At 41.5% G+C, this 12,255-nt stretch overlaps 1 protein-coding gene across 1 annotated transcript in view; it reads right to left on the bottom strand.

Annotated features, from left to right (window-relative positions):
• The window catches only part of eIF2Bdelta (eukaryotic translation initiation factor 2B subunit delta), a 139,994-nt gene extending 138,349 nt beyond the window's left edge, over positions 1-1,645 (bottom strand). Inside the window, exon 1 of the mRNA XM_090385680.1 lies at positions 1,567-1,645. The gene's annotated coding sequence lies outside the window, so the exon portion shown is untranslated. The remainder of the gene's footprint in view (positions 1-1,566) is intronic.
• Between the last annotated feature and the right edge of the window lie 10,610 nt (positions 1,646-12,255).

The following is a 12,255-nucleotide window of genomic DNA, read 5'->3' as shown; positions in this document are numbered from 1 at the left end:
AAAAGTAGTGTAGTAGCAACCAGGTGATAATAGGAAATCAAAATTTATTAATGCATATCAGAAGAGTACTAGCAGGTGCTCTAGTATTTCTCAGTTCTATCAGTTAAGAAGTTGCTTGATGGGTGCAATCACATGATGGCATGCACTGTCACGTAAGAGAATAGATAAGCTTCCAATAAATGTCTCCATTTTTGATACATTTTAGGTCACCAATAGCACTATTATCTAGTATATTATGATGAAGAATGGTAGTGTCACAATCACAGACAATGATCGGCATCACCTTCAACACTGCTTGGTTCTTGCTAAAATTTTTCGATCAAGGCATCAATGGTGTCTGATATGTTAAACTATTTCAAAGTGAAAGAATTTTTTTGGAGTTTGCTATTATGCTGCAACATTTTCAATTAGTTGGGAACAACTAATTGAAAATGTACTCCTGTATAATGTTCTGGTCAGCATTTTAACTTCAAATCTATCAAAAGTTAATCAATCAATATTCGTCTATTTGCTTTAATGGTATATTTATACCATCTAGGTATAAATGTACCATTTGCACTACCTTCTTGTTTCAAGTGCTGAGGGTTTCTTAAAAATTTCTTGAAGGACTAGAGTGCTGAAATTGCTGCTAAGGAACTACGGCATGCAATATGCTACTACTCAGCAAGCTGTTTCTGTTTAGCCACTGCAATGATGCATGTGGTCCAGGAGGGCAATTCAAAGAATGTTATTGCTTGCTTTTTTAAGGTGTTAAATAATCATCCATAAACTTGACAAACCATGCCATTTTTGTCCAAAAGGATTTTGTCCTTCAAAATCAAACTCTATTCTATCTTGAAATCACTGAATATATAATGTTACGGCACCCAACTTATTCAGGGCAAATGCTTCGGAGCACCATCTAGCATAACCCCGGAGGCTCACATTGGTGAGTATGGGCTTGGCACACCCAAGGTCCTGAGCTGCATACCATCATTCTTCTCTTTTTTGGTGATTCCCTCCTACTTCTCTCTCAGGGCACTCACATTTTTTTCTTTTGGCTGGTGCAGCATAAGCCTCTGGCTTACTTGCACCATATGGCTAATAATAATCTCACGTTGAGGCCAACTAGTGGCTCCGCAATAAGAGATCGATTCAGTAAGTAGCAACCCTTGTTTCCTTATGTAGAATGAGCTATGGCCTACACATACAATAACGTAACGATACATCCTGGCAATTGGTGAAACTGTATCCACTGTTGAACATCTTAATGTAAATTTATATCTACTCACTTCGTTCGTTATGGTTTCAAACTTTCAACTTTGAAATAATTATAAACACTACTTTATATCTTATATTACGACTACTCATATTTCACTTGAAACTGTAAGAAATCAAGAAACTCAAAAAATATCTGGCTCATTAAAACTGCAACAAATTTAGCATCTGTTACCTGAGGCACCACTTGTTTATCTTAAGTATACGTGACCTCTTTGGCGCCATTATGTATTTATTTATTTTATTTTATTATTTTTTTTTTTTTTTTTGCGTTCTAACATATATAGACATATTTCATTTTACACTTACTTTCAAATACAGAATGTTGATTACATCAACCAAAGCACGCCATCCTGGTACGCTCTTTAACGATATAAAACAATAGCGCTCCCTACCGTCTATAAATACAATATGCTTTAAAATATATATGTATTTTTTTCCCGAACAATGTTACGCCTTCAAAAGTATTCCTTCCAGCAGTCTTTACTGCCACTTTATTAGGTATACCTACCTAGTAGCGTATTGAGCCTCCTTTAGCCTTCAAAACAGCCAGAATTCGTCTAGGCATGGATTGCACAAGATGCTGAAAACGTTGTGCAGGAATGGAGTACCATGCAGACGTGTGTCACGCAGTTCCTTGATTTCGACAGAGATGTAGGCCTGCAGCGAACAGCCCTTTCCAGCTCATCCCAAGGATGTTCAATAGGATTGGGATCTGCGGATTGAGCGGACACTGCAGCAAAGAAAGGTCACTGTCATGTTCCTGGAACCATTCCATAGTGATTCGGGCTTTGTGCACAGGCGCATTATCCTGCTGGAAGTAACCATCTGACTGAGGATAAACTGTCAAGATGAACGGATGCACTTGGTCAGCAACGATGTTTAAGTACGATGTGGCATTCAGACGTGAATCTATGGGTATCAATGGACCCAACGTGTGCCAAGAAAACATTCCCCACACCATAACACTGCTCCCACCACCTTGCACAGCAGTCGTCAGACATGATGGGTCCATGGATTCATGTTGTTTTCGCCAGCTTCTGAGCCTTCCATCAACATGATGAACCAGAAACTTTGAGACCAAGCAACTGTTTTCCAATCCTCGATAGTGCAGTGCTGGTGTTGCTGTGCCCACAGGAGGCGTACTCTCTTGTTCATCATTGATAACAAAGGTACGCGATGTGGTCGTCGGCTGTTGTAGCCCATTCGCGACAAAGTGCGACTAGTGGTCCGTTTCGATATTTTGTTCTGGGCACCAAAGCTGTATTCTGACGTGATGTGCGACATTGTGGCCTGTCTGTTTGCTTGCAAAATTCTAGCCATCCTCCTCTGACCTCTCTCATCAACAAGCGATTTTCTTCCACAGGAGTGCCGTTGATAGGATATTTTCTGTTCGTTGAACCATTCTCGATACACCCTTGAAACTGTGGTGCTTGAAAAGTTCAGGAGAACTGCCGTTTTTTGCTACGATTTATACGCTTAATTGATACTAGAAAGGTTGTTCTGCTGAATTTATATCCACAAATGTGGTCATGTGACTTGCAACGTTGTGGGACAAACCATTTGCGTGCACAGCAGGGGTGTACCTAATAAAGTGGCAGGACAGTGTAGTTCTCCGGTACCGACAAGTACCGAATAGCTACTACTGGCACTAAGCCGCTTTTGATAGCTGATACAGGTAAAACAAATAAAAAGCTTGCTTTTCAATTTTCGGGAGCAATTGCTGTAATGTACCGCTGAACAATGTGATTTTATTGTAGTAAATAATTACAAATTATTAAATAAAATCGAGTGTACACAATACCAATCTTTAAGTCTGTCTTTTTTGTTTTCTGCTTTTTTCAGACCTCTTTACATAGTCGTCGAACAAGTCCTGTTTTCGAAGAAAGGAGAAACTTCGGGAAATTTCGAAAAATTAATCATATTCACATCGGCTCACCCACTTCACTGGTTTGCATTTGATCAGCAGTGCACTTCCATCTTATATTCGCTTTCTCATCACTTAATTTTGACTAGACTAACTTCAGGGTCGCCTTTTCCACTAGGCTTTGGCACTGTGCACAGGGCCTACTGAGTTCTCGGGGCTATGAAAAACTATAATTCATATAAAATTGAACGATTTTATTCTAACAATAACATCCTGCAGACTATTTTTTTAATTACAAATTTCTAGCATAAATTCTTTCTTTATCTTTTTCTGTTAATAAAATTATTAACACCGTTATCAAAGTTGTAAGTTAATGCTGGAATAAATTTAACTCCAAACTCAACAAAATTTATATAAACGCTTTCGAATTCCTTTATAAACAGAAAATTAGATTTTTTTTTTTAAAGGGTATTTTAATATGTTTGACATAATGCAGTTAGGCCTCGAAATGAAGAGTACCAGGGTCACCACCTGCGGGTGCACACATGGTATATTAATTTATAAATTAAACATTAGAATGGCTGAATAATTGTTCTCGTTTTTGACTCTCTGTTACTATAAACCTTATTAAAACGTTACCAGCCCATTTGTTATCATCTAATCTTTGTTTTCACCCGTAAATTATAAGAAACATAGCGGTTTCTTATAATAAAATTATAAGAAACTCATCGGGGGGAACGGATGTCATTGTTATTACTTCTAAGGCTAATACGGATAATCAAGATAGTTCTACTCGGAACGATGTGGTTCCGAATTCGTCCTCAAAAACTGAGGGTTTGTACCTTGGAGGGTCCCTTGAAACTTCTGCGGTGTACGCAGCGGTATCTAAAATTAGAAAGGCTTTCGGGAGAGTTCATGTCAGTTGATTCGAGCAAAGTTACAAAGTTGGCCTCAAATTGCACCCATGGTACGTGAGCAGATTTGGAGGCAGTCACAACAGCTTTATTGATTGATAAAGGAATACTTGGCAGGCATTCATTTTCCCACAGACAATGACGTCATATCTACATTGGATACGTTCCTGGACGCTCAAACGAAAGCTTTCTTCGCAGCTGGAATGAATGCATAGGAGCAAAACCAAAACCAAACTATTATTTTTAGGCCATCCGAATAATTAAATTCATCTGCCGTCCTGTGTATCTTATGTCTGTTAATTGCGTGTGTTCTATGAGCATAGTGCGCAGTGTGCATAGTATTAGGGTCAGGCGCCACCTGTGGTTTCCCACATCTGCGCCATATGTACGCTGTGAAGAAATACAGTACTACTGTAAATGCCTGAAAAGTGTTGTGTGTTGTATATGACATATTGCGTTAGGTTCTGTTGTGTGTCCAGGCATTTGGCCGCAGGGCCTCTAGTAGGACTCCACGTTGCCCGCACACACCACAAGGAGGTAGCCAGGCTGCCCATTACTCTCTGGCTCGTCTCTGCCAGGGGCGCCAGAACTTCCTGGAGAGAGAGACAAAAAAAAAAAAAAAAAAAAAGAATTGGAGTCGGGGAAGTACAGAGTGTACGCAAGAAATGACAGTATAGCTAGAAATATGGAGGATGTAGGCGAAGGCATCCTCCAGGTTATCAATAGAGCAATAAGCGCCATCAGGTGAAAGGGGAGGAGGATAAATAAGACACAGCAAGGGAGCTGCATGTAAGTTGCCACTGGAGAATCAGGTGGCCCGTGGGCCAGTTAATCTTATCCAGGTTAAGATCGGTTGGCCAGTTAGATTAGGATCAGTTGTTTGTAGTTTTCCTATTCTGCGTTGGCAATAGGGTGCTCCGTCTTGTGAAGAGGGCTTGTGCAAACTTGGTAAACTCATAGTAGTACTTTTCTTCTGTGATAAATAAGTGTAGATTTCCTTGAGGGTTGTCTTGTATACGAGTAAACAGGATGCTGCGGAGGTCCTCATAGTGTTGACAGGTATATACTAGATGGTTCCAGTCTTCCATTTCACCACATGCACAGTAGGGGTTGTCAATAATTCCCATGGATGTTAGTTTGTGGTTTATTGATCGGTGTCCGTTAATGAGGTAGGTGGGATAAAGACCAGGAGGAACCACTTTGGAGACTTGGGGAATATGGCATTCACATAAGGTATAAAATTCTTGATGATTGGGCTCTTGTCGGTAGCAGACCATCTGTCCTGCCAAGTCTGAAGTAGTAGGGTGGCAATTTGATTCTTTCCTGCCTGATTTCATTCAGGTTATTGATGGAATGTCCATAGTGACATAGTGACATAGTGTTTTTTGACAAGCGGCACCGGTGCTTTCGCACAACTCCGCATTTGAATCTCTTGTGAAGTAAGACAGTACAGTACTGTCAAGGCCAGATATCATATGATAGTGTATGTTCATGTTTGCTTAGTGCGGGTTATGTTGTTCATCTGGCCGCTTAGCCTAGGGTCTGTGGAACACCACAGACTGCTAGTTACCGTCACTGGCACTGGGAGCCGGACCAGGTATGTGGAAAGAGAACTCTGGCTGGCCGACCCTGGGGTTAGCCTGAGCTTCCCAGGGAGGGCCGAAAAAAAAAAAATAAATAAATAAAATAAAATAAAAAAAAATATATATATATAAAAAAAATAAAAATAATAAAATAAAAAAAAATAAAATAAAATAAATAAATAATATAAAATAAATAAAAAAATAATAATAAAATAAAAAAAATTAATAAAAAAAATTATAATAATAAAAAAAAATAAAATAAAATAAATAAATAAATAAATAAAAATAAATAAATAAAATAAAATAAATAAAAATAAAAAATTAATAAATAAATAAAAAAAAAAATATTTTTTTTTTTGAAATAGGAGAAGGGGTGAGAGATTGAGGAGAAGAAAGAAGGTAAGCAGAAGAGAGAGGGTGAGGTAGGGTGGGCTCCCCCCTGGGGGGGAGCCCACCCTACCTCAGGAAGAAGAGAAAAGGTTGTGAGGTCAAGTGACCCACAAAGTCAGATTGCCTAATAGCATGATCCTGCATTTGATAAGTCAAATGCCAGTCCCACTCCCAGGAGTATTTATATGAGTTCCTGCACAAGTAGGAAAATCAGATAACGTCATACACCTTGAAGAGAAGAGGTGCCAGCAAGTGAGTGGGTCCCACAATGGGCAAGGGGCCCAGTGTCAAGCAATTTAATCTTCTTCATCCAAGGGTGACTTGTGGGCAATGAGCAGTGTCCCACACTGGGACTTGGATAATCTTCTCTTAGGGGATGAGAGGAGGCACATGGATTCATGAAGCTCAAGGATTGCTTGGAGTTCTTGTGGCTATTGTAGAAAAGTCCTTTTTGGGTTCGTGGGTTTGTCAGATAGCTACCTTTGTGAACGTCGAGAGATTCCTGTTAGGTCATGACAAAGATCAATATTCTATTTGTGTTTTCTTTGATTCCATTCAGGATATGTTCTGTGAATTGAGTTTTGGGTTCATTATAAGATGGGGGTGCGTTGAACAGTTTTCTGTAGGTGAATTTGACGCATTTCAAATACAGTCTGGGCAAAAGTAGTGAAGGCTTTGTAGTTGGTTTCGTCAATTATGTAGAGGTGTTCCTGCCCACTGGGTATATTTCCAGTTTTGGTGATTAGGAGACTTCTGGGTAAATCATAAAGAGGGCAATTATACATGAGGTGAATCCAGTCTTCATTGTCACCGCATGTGCAGAGAGGAGAATCGGTGAGACCCAGGGCATGCAGCTTGGCCCGAAACGATCCATGACCAGTGAGGAAGAAGGAGACGTGAAGGCCTGGTGAGTACCACGGAGGAGGTTTTGGTGCAGTTATCATAACTTGTGGAAGAAATCTTTTAGTTGTTTCACCTTTGGTTGTTTGCTCCCAAGATCTTTGCCAATGCTGGAAGAGCTTAGAGTAAATCTGTTTCATTTCGTTTTTTGGATCGTTAGCTAGATCGAGTGTTATATCCAGAATGGTGGTGGGAATTCCTCTCTTTATGCGGTATGCAAGGCCGCGACGAATAACCTCCAGGTCCAGAGGAAGAGTGCCTGCTAAGACCTGCAGGGCAGGATTACTGACTGTGCGGCATGCTCTAGTCACAGTGAGTAGGATATTGCGTTGAATTGTATGTAGCTTTGCTTTATTACGTGCAATGATGGCACGAGGGAACCATATGGCTGCACCATAGCACACAGCTGGTAAGAAGATGGTTTTATAAAGTAGCATGAGAGTCCTCCTCTTCAAACCCCAGTCTGCTCTGCTAATTCTTACGATCATGGCAGTATAACGACGTATTTTATTGGAGAGGTAATTAAGATGAGGTAAGAATGTTAATCGGGAGTCGAAGGTTACTCCTAGATATTTTAGTTCTGTTTTGAGTTGCAATGTCTGCCCAGAGATTTTAATTTGGGGTGGTCTTCTTATGTCCAAGGATCCTTTGAGGAGGACAGTCTTCGTTTTTTCCACAGAGATGACTAACTTGTGGTTGTTTGCCCAATTTTGGAGGATCGTTAAGGCAGGGGAGGCAATTTGCTCAAGCTGAGTTCTAGAATCCGCTTTGATAGGGAGGATGAGGTCATCTGCATAGGCCATGCAGTCCACAGGACCCAAATCCATAAGAAGAAATTCATCTAGGATCAAGTTCCAGAAGTAGGGCCCAAGAACCGAGCCCTGTGGACACCCTCTAACAACTGGTCGGGAGGTTTTCTGAAAATTTGTTTGAACAGTGACTGAGCGGTTGAAGAGGTAGTTCTGGAGACAGCGGTAGAGGTTGAGTGGAATATTGATTTGACGTAATCTCCTGACAATGCTGGGCCACCAGATGGAATCGAAGGCACCAGCAAAGTCAATGGAAATAGCCAGTAGATATTTTTCTGTGGTTGAGTTTGCTGTGTTGAGCAGATTGTTCATAGCATCTTCAGTGGAGCATCCTGGCTTAAAGCCATACTGCTTTGGAGAGTCTAAGTTGGCTGTCTGGTAGTAGGTGGATAATCTGGATTGAAGCAGCCGCTCCATTACCTTTCCCAAGACCGGGAGAAGAGCAATGGGGCGGTAAGATTTGGGTAGAGTAGGATCTTTATCTGGACCTTTTAGGATGAGTCGAAGCACTGCCTGTTTCCAAGAATCAGGGAAAATTACTTTCGCAAGGCATTTGTTGAATAGTGCTAATAGGTGGTTTGGGAGATGTGTTGCTGCTTTCTTCATGACCTCAACCTCAATATTATCATGACCAGGGCATTTATTCATTTTTGTTCTGTCAAGTGCTTTGTTCATTTCCTCAGAGGTGAAAGGAGGTTCTATTTTATTGTTGGAGAAGGCCTGGTTGTCTTGTTTAATTTGCTTTTGTTCATCATTGAGGGGACTCTCATCAGTAGTAGTAGGGCATTCAGAATATTATTCATGGATTCAGCCCATGTGTGTGTTGGATTGCCATCAGGAGTCAGGGTTGCATTTAACATCTCTCCCCTGGGCAGCTTGTTCATAACAATGCGATAAACGACCCCCCAAGGATCTGCGTTACCAGTGGTTGTCACAAGGTTCTGCCAAGACACTTTCTTTTTCTGCCGAATGAGGCTTGTGTAGTCGTTACGATATCTTCTATGTGCTTCCCGTAGAGCCTGGACCTCAGCAGGAGGCCAGGAGTGCCTCGCTCTCTGGAAGGCTTTTCGGGCAGTGTGGACTTGCCGCCTTAGGTTTTCTAGTTCCCTGCACCACCAAGGGACAGCTTTTAGGTGCTTCTGACGTTTTTTCATAGTTCTCTCACATGCTTGTTGGAGTGTGCTTGTTAGGAGGGAGAGGTGCTCCTGTGGATCAAGATGGTTTAGTTGGGATGTATCCATTTGTAGCTTTGATTTTATATTGTCCTTGAAGGCATTCCAATCAGCTGTTTTGTGGAGTATCTGATGATATCGTGGTAGGTGGGAGGAGTACTATCAAGTTGTCTAGATAGATGGAAGGAGATGGCCCTGTGGTCTGAGGTGGTCCAGGCCTCATGAACCATCCATGATGAGAACTTTTGTGCTATGGACCGTGTGGCGAGCGTAACGTCAATGTTGCTTTCCCACAGGGTATTGCTGAAGGTAGAAAGGTGATGTGGTTTGTTAAGGACTTCAAATGGGGAAGATGAAAGGAAATCTTCTAATTGCTGTCCATTCTGGGAAACTATGTGGCCATCCACACGGCTATGCCACAAGCGAGATCTACAATTGGCATCCATCGTTACTAGGATTTTGCTGGAAGGTAAGAGGGTTATGACTGACTGGAGATATTCAATATATGGTGTGACATCAGTTCGTGGTCGGCAGTACAACGAGACTACGTGCAGAGAGCCTTGTTGGCAGATAATGTGTGCACAAACACCAAAGGGGGTGCATAAGGAGTCGATCTTTGTGACTGTAATTGAAGTATTCATAATAATGATGGCTGCCCATGGAGTATCTGTGGTTGTCTCAATGATCCTATAAGCGCGAGGGTAGCCCTGTACCTGTCCCTTGTGGGTGTAGGGCTCTTGAACGCAAAGGATATCAATTTCTTCTTCATCCATTTTCATTCTAATTTGTTCGACCACATTTCTGGCTCTTTGGGCATTCAGTTGGAGAATTTTGAGGACGTTGGTGGAATGGCGATTATGGTGTACAGCCATAGTCGGTTTTGTTATGGATGGTTCTCAATACCCTTAAATAGATTGGACATTTGACATCCCGGACGGAGTGATTGGGATCCATTTTTGCTGCTTTGCAGTTGGCGCAGTTAGGGGCTCGATGTTTGTTTGGACAATTGTTGTAGGTGTGTCCGCGTTCAGCACAGTGGCCACAGGTGAAGTCTTGTCGGGCACAGACATGGGATGTGTCTCCAAATCGGAGACATTTAAAACACTTGATGGTAGGTATGTGCTCCTTGAACCGGCAAGAGCTCCAGCCAATAAATATTCGTTGTTGTTGGGATAATATTTGCCATATCTTCGGGGAGAGTTCGACTACCCAGTTGCAACAAGTACCCGATCTGGATTTGGTGGAGTACTTGACTTTAAGTTCACTTTGAATTTCATGTCTAGTGATATGATCAGCAAGGTTCCTGTCATACATTTCCTCAAGGAGGTCATCTTTGGAAATTCCTTTTTCGACATCGAAGATTACAATAGATGGGCCTTTTGGTTTGGGTATCTCAGCGCTAAGACCCAGTTCATTTATCTGTGGGATTTGAATAATGTTTTCTGCATCTTTTTTGGAAGCAGTCTCAATGATGATTCCAGAATTACGGATTTTTCTGAGGCTTTTAATTTTTATGGTTTTCATTTGAGGTTTCAAGTTGGTAGTAACAACCTCCTTGACAGCCTCGCTTGAAGTAAAGCAACCCTCTTGGGTCGCACGAAGGATGACTAGGTTTTGTTCTCTATTCTGTCTGGTGTTGGGAGGGGCAAATAGCTTATCTGCCATTGGTTGGATCCTCAGCGCATCTGAATAGGACCGGGGGCGCTGTGGCATTTCACTTGGTTCCCGGTTCTTGGTCTGGTGATAATCATTAACTGTGATATTCGGTTCACTGTCCATAAGGTGGCAGTCAGTGTGATTGGGAGGATGGGCATTAATTTTTGGCCGCTGTACCATAGCAGCATAGGTTGATTCTGGGATAGGTGTAGGGAGAAGTGCTGGTCGTGTCTGGCGGTTTGATTGTGCTGTCAGATCTGGGAGGAAAGAGTTCTGAGTGCTATGGCTGGTCCAAGCTGGACTGCTGAGGGCCTTTGTCAAAGTATAATTTGTTTCCCTCAGTTGTTCATTGATTGCAATTAGTTGTTCATTCTGTAGTATTAGGTCATGTAACATTTTCTCGAGGGTACCCCAGCAGCCTGTAACTTTTTGGGCAGCTGGCTTGGTTACTCTACTTCCTTCAAAGCGAAGGCAGCATTCCATCACGGACCTGAGGATCATAATTTTCTCCAAGTGAGAGCAATCCTTATCTAGTGAGGACTGCATGGAGTTCAGTTCTTCTTCTAGGTTCTCCCAGAGAGTAGCTGAAGGAGAACAGGTTTTAGTGGATTTCTTGACCTTTTTTTTGGGTTTTAGCCGTTTTCGCTCAGCTGGAGGGGTGGGGTTATTCATATTGGTGTACACACCCGCGACCTCCTCATCAATAATAATATTGCTATTATTAGGATCCCGTTGCGAGGAAACATCAGTGCCTAACTTAGCTGGTTGTTTGTTGAGCTGTTTAATCAGAGCTGAGTTTGGGCAGGTGTTTTCAAGTAGTTCCTGGTTGCTTGAGGTGTGCCGTGCTCTGCATGAAGGGCGCAATAGCACAACTACGGGAGTACTGTTTCCCGTTTGAGATTCGATTTTTGACATTTTTTCTTTTATTTTATTTTTGTTTATTATTACTATTTTATTTATTATCAATTATTTATTATTATTCACCTATTATTATTTATCCATGTATTATAATTATTACTCATTTATTTATTATTATTATTATTATTTTTATTTTTTGAAGTTGTTCAAAACAGCTGGAATTTATAGCCAATTAGCAGGAAGCTTCTTAATGCCAACTCGAAAAACGTAGGTTCGCTAAGTGAAACAATATGGTGGCGAACAAAGGAGACTGGCGATAAACATGGTAAAAGGTAAAATAAACTGCTAGGATCTAAAATAAAGACGTTGTATGTGAGGTGACCAGTTTAAAAGTTTCCTGGGAGAACTCCGTTCCCAGTCAGTTTCACAGTTTACAGGTTTCACTGCCTCAGTGACACTATCTCTACGGCGACCACGTGGGTTTCCATAGGGAAGATACGACGATATATTTCACTTGCTTGTAAAATGGCCTTCCCACATCAAATAAAAGATAAAATTTTACCTGCAGGTAGAGAAAGCGATGCTGCATCCACTGAAATGGTCGTCACAATCCAGGGAATTGATAATCCAAAGCAGAATCCGTATTTCATGGGAACACTCTAAACATCGTTGCAACACAGGGAATGAACAGTAGCGCCACCGATGGAATGTCCAATGATAGTTGCTGGTATACCCCTTGATTGACAGTAGTTAGTGGAGGCCCCTTCGAATGACCTCCAAATCGAGAGAAAGGACGCCCGCAAGAACCTGAAGGGCTGGGTTGCTAACTGTGCAGCATGCCCTTGTAAT

This window comes from Mastigoproctus giganteus, chromosome 12 (assembly GCF_048544385.1).
Source record: "Mastigoproctus giganteus isolate SK-2022 chromosome 12, ASM4854438v1, whole genome shotgun sequence".
Classification (NCBI taxonomy): domain Eukaryota; kingdom Metazoa; phylum Arthropoda; class Arachnida; order Uropygi; family Thelyphonidae; genus Mastigoproctus; species Mastigoproctus giganteus.
This window is presented reverse-complemented; position numbering and strand designations above follow the sequence as displayed.